The 9017-nt window shown below is 42.2% G+C and overlaps 1 protein-coding gene across 2 annotated transcripts in view; it reads left to right on the top strand.

The window, feature by feature from the left end:
- The first annotated feature begins 4231 nt into the window (after positions 1 to 4231).
- Positions 4232 to 9017, top strand: part of LOC127642931 (tenascin-like) — a 58724-nt gene continuing 53938 nt past the window's right edge. The window contains exon 1 of one of the 2 annotated variants that reach the window (XM_052125380.1): positions 4232 to 4512. The gene's annotated coding sequence lies outside the window, so the exon portion shown is untranslated. The remainder of the gene's footprint in view (positions 4513 to 9017) is intronic. The other variant, XM_052125381.1, reaches the window with a different exon arrangement.

Here is a 9017-nt window from a genome sequence, read left to right as displayed (position 1 = left end):
GTCAATAGGGTCCAACACTCGTTTATATGGTTTGACGGATCTAAAATTCAGTTTGCCTTCATTTAGATTGAAACTTGAGTGCAGTTAACTCCTGAGCAAATGGCTAGTACTCCACTCTGCAATATGACACTTACACTTGGGCCATATTCTAATGATAGCACATTTCCCATGAAAGCTGCATGTGTGATTTAGCCACAATTACTAAAGAAATAGCACCTTAATTTATCACCCTTTGTCACTGATTGTCAATTGAACAATGTGTAAATGCACTGTAATGGTGAAATGGAGAGCATGACATGGGATAATTACAACAAACAGGTGCTGTTTGAGCTGATAATAGTGGTTGTTAGATTATATGCCAGCTATAATACTATGTGTGGTGGCATCTTTAGGTTGCTGTTGAGACAAATGGTAAACAATAGGACATACTTGAAGTTTTTGATAAAGTAAAAAGTCTCTTTCTGTTGGGAAGTGAAACTCTTGTACTGAATTTATTGAGGCAAATACTGTATGTTATCAGGAATACTGAGTAACCTGCTAATTTCACATACTGCTTTTTACATGCTGTGTTACATGAAGGTACGCATACACAGACGCCGCATTGGACGGAGAGTTGAATAAGTAATGCTGCAATATTAAGCTATGTGCACATTAATCCATATAAATATGAAAAACGCGTTATCAACCCTTACGAAAATCGATAGTTCAAAGCAAATTTGCCTCAATACTTAAGTCGGGGGGGGGGGGTGGTGGTGGTGGTGTAGTGGGTTAAAGCACATAACTGGCAATCAGAAGGTTGCTGGTTCTATCCCCACAGCCACCACCATTGTGTCCTTGAGCACGTCACTGAACTCCAGGTTGCTCCGGGGGGATTGTCCCTGTAATAAGTGCACTGTAAGTCGCTTTGGATAAAAAACCTATCATATCTCTTCTGAAGACATGGATTAAACCACTGGAGTCTTATGGATTGCTTTTAAGATGACTTGTGTGATTTTGGGAGTTTCAACATTTTGGCAACCGTTCACTTGCCATGGACCAAAAGGGCTGAAATATTCTTCTAAAATCATAATTTATGTTTAGCAGATGACAGAAAGTCATACACATCTGCGATGGCATGAGGGTGAGTAAATGATGAGAGTATTTTCATTTTTGTTGAACTGTTTCTTTAATGCTCAATTGAGTTTTAAATCAATGAAACTGGCATTCCTACCCTAAACATTAAATCTACACCTGACCGATAGTCTTAAAAAGCATACAGTATGTGCAACCAGACATAAACTTCTGCTTATTTGCTACTTTAAAATGTGGAGATCCCAACCGAGGTATATAACAGAGGTATCAACTTTTCATCTCAATAATAAATTGGCCAATACTGAGATGCAAGTCCAATTTGGCGATACCATTTTACGCCACAACATATTTCCTAAATACCTAGGAGTTATTCTAGACCGGACTCTCTAATTTAAAAAGCATCTTGAAACTTAACTCCAGGCCAGCAGCCAAAATTAAAACTCGCAATAACATATTGCAAAAGCCTCTACTTCCTGGGGAGCGAATGTAAGTTCTCTACATACCTCTGTACTCGGTTTGGTCTTCTCGGTAGCAGAATACTGTGGTTTTAACAGCAGCCATACAAGCATGATTGACGTCCAGCTTAATAACTCTATGTGGTTACAATGCAGCAGAACAATAAAGTCAACACCTACTGTGTGGGTCCCTGTTAGAAGCAACTTGCTTCCCCCTGGGTATCGAAGATCTGAGGCTTTACTGTGAGAATATGACTAAATCCATGACAACCTCCAGCTTCCAATTCACAAACTATTCCAGAGACGTAAATTGAGGAAGCCTCCCATACTTGAAGTTGAGCATTTGAGAGCAAGCAATTGCAGTTCTAGAGAGGAGTGGACATGTTTATGGAATTTGCAAGTAGATCGTCATTTAGCAAACTGGTTTGTAGATTACAAACAGGATACCGCCGGTTCCCAACTCAGTCGAAAGTTATGGATATCCCTTAACAGTTGTAAACAGTTACGGTCATGGTAAATGTGCAGATTCTCAGCATAAGTGGGGGAAAACTTTGTGACAGGGCGGAGGGTGAGGACGGGTCGTGATTTTACACAGCCGGCCCCTTATCAGGCTAATCAAGCCTCCGAGAGGGATAAAGGCCGACTGGAGATGGTGGTGCGAAAGAGAGAGAGCGTTTACGGGAATCTGTCCGTCCTATGTGTGTGTTTGTGTCTTTTGGTTCTAGTTCTTTATAAAACTATTGCTTATATTGTCAAGCCAGTTCTCGCCTCCTCCTTTCCATTAACCATTACATTGGTGCCGAAACCGGTTTGGAGGAGAAACGCTGTTATGGAGTCTTCACCGCTGGGCGAAGTCTTCAAGACCCTCGCCAGCATCCAACAGTCCCAACATCAGGCCCTCATGGAGATACGCCTGGAGCAGAAACAACGTTTCCAAGTTAGGTGCTCCGGAGCCTGGTCGCCGGAGAGGGGGCTGGTGCTGCAACCTCCTCAGAGTTCATTCCACCGGACGTCCTTACCAAAATGGGGCCGAATGACGATCCGGAGGCCTCTCTCGACCTCTTTGAGAAATCCAAAAGACACAAACACGCACATAGGAAGGACAGCTGCCTGTAAACATTCTCTCTCTGTCGCACCACCATCCGCAGTCAGCTTTTATCCCTCTCGGAGGCTTGATTAGCCTGATAAGGGGCTGGGTGTGTAAAATCACGACCCGGCCCCGCCCTCCGCCCTGTTACAGACATCTTCCCCACAGTGCAACTATGGCGCACCAAACCGAACAATCCATCACATCACCACTAAATGTCACCTCTGATCCTATCCTGGAAATTGGGTCGATTTTATGGAGGCAGCACCATCTGTGTTAGAAAGGATCAAACAACTGGACATTGATATATGATCATTTGAACTATTCTGTTAAATTGTTACTTTTATGTCATATTTTGGATCATATGTGCTTATACAATGTACTATGCAATCTTTTTATACTGCATGTAAGCTATACGTTAAATAAATAAATAAGTACACAACATGAAAACGCAATCGCTAAAGCAACCACGTCATTTTACGGTGCTTCTATGACACTTTCGGCTCACTTGTCGACTTGTGTGCTCTTCAAGACTCATACCAAGGTCCTTCGCATCGCAAGTGCAACTCTCTACCCTTACCAAGTTCCCTTACAAAAATCAAGAGTTCATGGAAAATTTCTTCATCCACTATCGATGAAGAGCTGCAAACTTCTGGCAAACGTTTGCAGCGAATCACAAGATCATTGCATGTGAAAATAATGAGTGGCAAAATTACGGCAAATTACGTCAAGTTTGAGTTACTGCGCAATTTGACCGCGTACCAACAAACTAATATAGTTGAATATACAGTATGATGCAAACTTTAAAATGTATCGCTATAGTATACAGTAAGCGTTTAGATGTTATAAGATAGCATTGTGTGAGGAACAGGGCAAAAAGTGTTTCTGAACTGATAATGTGCCGTTTTACTCAAGATTTGTGTGAAAGCGAATAAAAGTAATTGTTGTTGTAGCGCCTCGTTGTTCATTTCACCAGGAAAGTGACGTGATACGTGTAAGGCATGCTAAAATCATTTAGCAAAAATGTAGGCATAGTAACCTCATTCTCTGAAAAAATGTTGGCACTTGAGGGAGAGAATTAAGAATCCAGAATTACGTTTTAACCTTGACGACGTTAAAATGGGCACACACAAAAAATCCCAGAAACTTCCTTTAAAGGAGGGACTTGAGCCATCAAAGAGTCTTGGGGTGGCCTTTTTTGGCCTTACTTGGGCCAGTAAGCAACCAACTAACAACCACCCAGAACACCCTAGCAACTGCATAATAATGCCCTAGAAACCACTCCGAACACCCTAGCATCGTTCTGGTGAATTAGCATTTGCGTGCACCATTCATATTTCTGATATGTTTATATGGTATTAAATAAACATGATTTATGACCAATTTATAAAGCAATCCAAGTAAATCCAATAGATCTCTATAGAATCTTATATCACATATTCACTCGTACACATATAGGTGTATATGTGCACACAAGGGAGAGAGAGTAGCTATAGATAATATATGCTTGGTGTGTAGGCATCTCAACACCTCAGAAACAGTAGGAGGAGAGAGAGAGAGAGAGAGAGAGAGAGAATGTGTATGAGTTCATGAAAAGGCTATTTAAGGGCAGTCCTTGTAAATGTCTCATTTTAAAGAGGTTTCATTCAAGAGGATTCTTTCATCCTCTCCGTCTCACACACGTCAGACCAGGCGCTCGGCGGGCAGAGACGAGTGTGTGGAATACATCAGGGACTCTCAGACCTTCCAGCACGTGGAGACACAGGCAGACTGAAGCTGGAGATCCAGACTGCTGCACATCTTCGCATTGTGTCCGGGGCTGATTCTCATTCTATTCGATCCACACCTGAATTTGCTCGGCTGCAGGTAGGCGTGTGGCAGCTTCATTTCTCAAAGCAGGTATGATTTATTCAATTCATTAATGTGGAGTTTAACTTTGTTTTTCTTCTTTTGGATGGTGTGCTTGGGTTTCTCTTGGATAATCCAGCAGGTTTTAGCTTCTGAAGTCTGATTTACTAGAAAATTAGAACTATTTTCATATTAGACATGTTACTTTGTTTCAGTTTTCTCAAAAGAATGGTGATGTGATCTCATAGGAATGACAAATCGCATAAGAGATCTCTATATGATCTGTCGTTTCACCTAGACAGCAATGCGATTGAAGGAAGAGAAAATTGAGACTTTGACTCAACAGTAATATCTCCTCCAGAGATTCAGAAGAGGTCTCAACAATGTTTCGAACTGTGCTCAGATTTGCCAAAATCCCAAAATCCACATTCAAATGTCAGAGATCTCGACATGAACCCAAACATTGATCAGCAAATTCTTCTGAGAACAAATTATCTGAGCTTTGCCATCCATATATATATATATCAGGGCTGGACTGGTAATGTGGCATACCGGGCATTTTCCCGGTGGGCCCACGCACCTTGGGGCCGATTAGGGGTGGAATGGTCATTTGGGAGAACCAAGCGGGCTTGTGTGTCGCCTCGAAACGTGCTGATTGGTCTGTGATAATCTAAAATGAGCTGTCGCGTTATGCATAATGGACCACAAAACAGCGCCACGATTGAATTTTGACTGGAACCTCAAACAGCCTACTGTTACATAAATCTAACTATAACTTAAAAATGAGTGTCTTTCATCATACCGCTGTTGCCGCCGATTAATAAAAGCAATACGCCACTAGTGTCCATGCATTACAGTGAATACACCACAAATAAGGGTTCACATTGTGCCAAAGAACGGCCCCTTTACCCATGGTAAAACCATGTAATGCATCTCCTGTTTGCAGTGTGTTGTCTTCATGCAGTAGGTGTGTGCCTGAGGGTGAATACGTGTGCATGTGTTGCCTATAACAATGTGTAAGTAACAGAGAGAGAGAGAGAGAGAGATAGGTCTAGTGTGCTGACAGATTGATTAAAAGCTGAATCCAGTGCAGTTGTCTTTCTTTGATATCACCTGGTGGACGACACGTATTTGTCCGTTAATCTGTGCATGTCTATACTGTATAACTTGCCTGAGTACATCAGCCTAGCAAAACCTTAGCAACCAAACAGAATACCTTAGCAACCGCATAGCAGTGTTCTGGCAAAGCAACAGCAACACCCTCGAATCATAGCATAATTCTCTTTTAGAGTATTTTTACCTCATTTCTCTTAAAATATCAAAATATTCTAAAAACTTGAAGCAAAATTACGGAAAATATTTTGACATGTTTTCAGAGAAATCTGACGCTTGCTGAAAGAAAAACCAACGGGGTACGATAAACTTGATTCAAAGGCAGAACATGTTTGGTTGTTTTTTCCTAAACCCATTGGCATTTTTCTTTTAATTGTTTTGAGCATAATCCTCACATATAACATGATGATAACGTATAAAATACTTTATTTGTTATCATTCTGCTTCTCAAATCATTTTTTAAGCATGTTCAGATATTTGTCATAATACAAAATCACGTTTTTTGTGTTTGTATTTATTTATTTGTATTTTTTCAGTGCAAGCACCCCTCTCATTTTCTTCAGAAAATGTAAAAATCTAGTTTGATGTTCCTTTCCATTACCACAGACATGGCATCAGAGGTAATTTCCAATTTCTCACAGCCAGTGTACCGTGAAAGTGTTCCAACGCTCTAAGAAATGCATACTAATAGTCATATTGCTTTGACAGTGTGGAATGACGACATGCCAAAAGCTTAAAAGTAGATACATCAAGAAACAAGATCTGTTCCAAACCTATTGAGCTGCCTACCTAGTCAGCATTTTAAAGCAACATGGGCACCCTCCTGATGCTAAGGCTGTTACAAGGCAGCATCACATGCATCCATCACAGAGAAGGCGATGCCAGAATACTTTGTGCAGAGCTGCCATGCAATGCACTAGCCTGCCATTGGGAGCAACTTGGGGTTCAGTGTCTTTCCCAAGCACACTTCGGCATGTGGAGTTGTGTGGTCCGGGAATCGAAACGCCAACCCTGTGATTAGTGGCCAACCCGCTCTACCACTTGAGCCACAGCCGCCCCCAAAATGCCATTTTTGACTTCTGCTGCACTATACTGGACTTTTTGTATTTTAGAAATAATCACTTAGTGTCAAGGGGCTTTTAAGACTGAACAGTGGCATCTAAAAAATGTGGCGCACCTGTACGGGAAACTGAAGATAAAAAACAGAAAGACACAGTGTTGTGGTCAAAGACTTCCGTCTAGAGCAGGGGTTTATAAAATCTTTGACACCAAGGACCCCCAAATATGACAATGGGGATGTGGCAGGGCGGAGGGCAGGGGCCGGGTCATGATTATACACACCCGGTCCCTTATCAGGCTCATTAAGCCTCCGAGAGGGATAAAGGCCGATGACAGACGGTGGTGCGACGAGAGAGAGATAGTTTACGGACATGTCCATCATGTGTGTTTGAGTCTTTTAAGTTATTCATTAAAATATTATTTATATTGACAAGCCGGTTCTCGCCTCCTGGGATGCCATCCACCGGGGGAGGGAGTAGACCGGCCACCCGGACGCGGTGAACGGCCGCCGTCCGCGAGGCGAGTGGGGACTGGATTCCCCGACCGCCTGGAGCGATGGAGCCGCTGCCAGGGGCGGAGGAGAGCCCTGTCATCCCCCAGAAATGCAGAGGGGTCGGAGGAAGACTGCCGTCCGCGAGGGGAGGAGGGAAGTGTTCCCCGACCGCCTGGAGTGGTAGGGCCGCTGCCAGGGGCGGAGGAGTGTCCCTACGAGTCGCCGAGAACGCGGAGGGGTGTTCTGACCACCGGGGGTCGTGAGTCTGACTCCGGTCCGCCCAGGCGAGAACTGGCTTGATAATATAATATAATATAATATATAATATTTTAATGAATAACTTAAAAGACACAAACACACATGACAGACATGTCCGTAAACTATCTCTCTCTCGTCGCACCACCTTCTGCCATCGGCCTTTATCCCTCTCGGAGGCTTAATTAGCCTGATAAGGGACCGGGTGTGTATAATCACTACCCGGCCCCGCCCTCCACCCTGCCACAGGGGATTTTTAGCAACAGCTGGAGATGGGGCAGCTATGGCAACCAGAAGTAAACAGATCAACCGTCGTAGCCAAGAAAAGAAGCACGTAAATTGATTTTTTTAAGGGACCCCCCTCATAAAAAAGAAAAAAAAAATTATATATATATATAGTATATATATATATATATATATTTATACTATTATTGGGGTATTGCCAAAAGTAACAGGGTCCCACGCGTCCTAGATATCCTGGAAAAAATATTAATTTAGCAATGCAGTTTTCCTGTTATGGAACATTTTGAAAATAACATTCATTTTGAAGCACACATGCAGATTATGTATTTATTGAATTAAATCACTTAATAATCCTTAAAGCCGTAATAATCACACTTGGACATATGGAGATTTTAATTTGATTAATTGTGCATAAAAAAAATCTCTCCCAAATATGTCATATTTCATGGCATTACGATTTTAAAGCTAATGCAATTTTTATGACTTTTATGAGTTTTTCGCATCACGGAAGTATAGGGTCCTACATGTGGTGACAGCGGTATAAGCAGACTCATATAGTTGAATTATTGAAATGTATTTACATACCGAGATGTAAAGGCCACATCACCATGCTAACACTTCGGGGTGTGACTATCTACTAGGTAGACTATCCGGAGTTGAGATTCTAATCAAAAATACTCAGAAACACCAAAATAAAAGATCATTTAAAATGGACGTGTGAGTGGGGGGCCTGGGGATTTCAGCTAGTAAAGACGCTGACTATCACCCCTGGAGTCGTGAGTTCAAAACCACGGCGTGCTGAGTGACTACAGCCAGGTCTCCTAAGCAACCAAATTGGCCCGGTTGCTAGGGTGGGTAGAGTCACATGGGGTAACCTCCTCGTGGTCGCTATAATGTGGTTCTCGCTCTCGGTGGGACGCGTGTTGAGTTGTGCGTGGATGCCACAGAGAATAGCGTGAAGCCTCCAATGTCTCCGCGGGAACACGCTCAACAAGCCACGTGATAAGATGTGGGGCTTGACAGTCTCAGAGGCAACTGAGATTCGTCCTCCGCCACACGGATTGAGTCACTACGCCACCACGAGGACTTAGAGCGCACTGGGAATTGGGCATTACAAATTGCGGAGAAACTTAAAAAAAATCTAATTAAATAACAAAATAATAATAATAATACATTATTATTGTAATGTATTATTGAATGTATTAATATTATTAAGTATTACAATATCACTTCAGTGATGTTCTATTGTGCAGCTCTTATTTGACAAAAATATCCCGAGTGTTGTTTCGAAATGTGCTGTGAGATTTTTGTAGAAAAGCACTTCTATCAGGAAGACTTGCAGACTTGAGTAAAATTTAAGATGACATTTATTTGATGAATATAAAACCGTCTG

Source organism: Xyrauchen texanus, chromosome 4 (genome assembly GCF_025860055.1).
Source record: "Xyrauchen texanus isolate HMW12.3.18 chromosome 4, RBS_HiC_50CHRs, whole genome shotgun sequence".
Lineage (NCBI taxonomy): Eukaryota > Metazoa > Chordata > Actinopteri > Cypriniformes > Catostomidae > Xyrauchen > Xyrauchen texanus.
The sequence above is the reverse complement of the archived record's forward strand: the minus strand, read 5'-3'. Positions and strand labels throughout refer to the sequence as shown.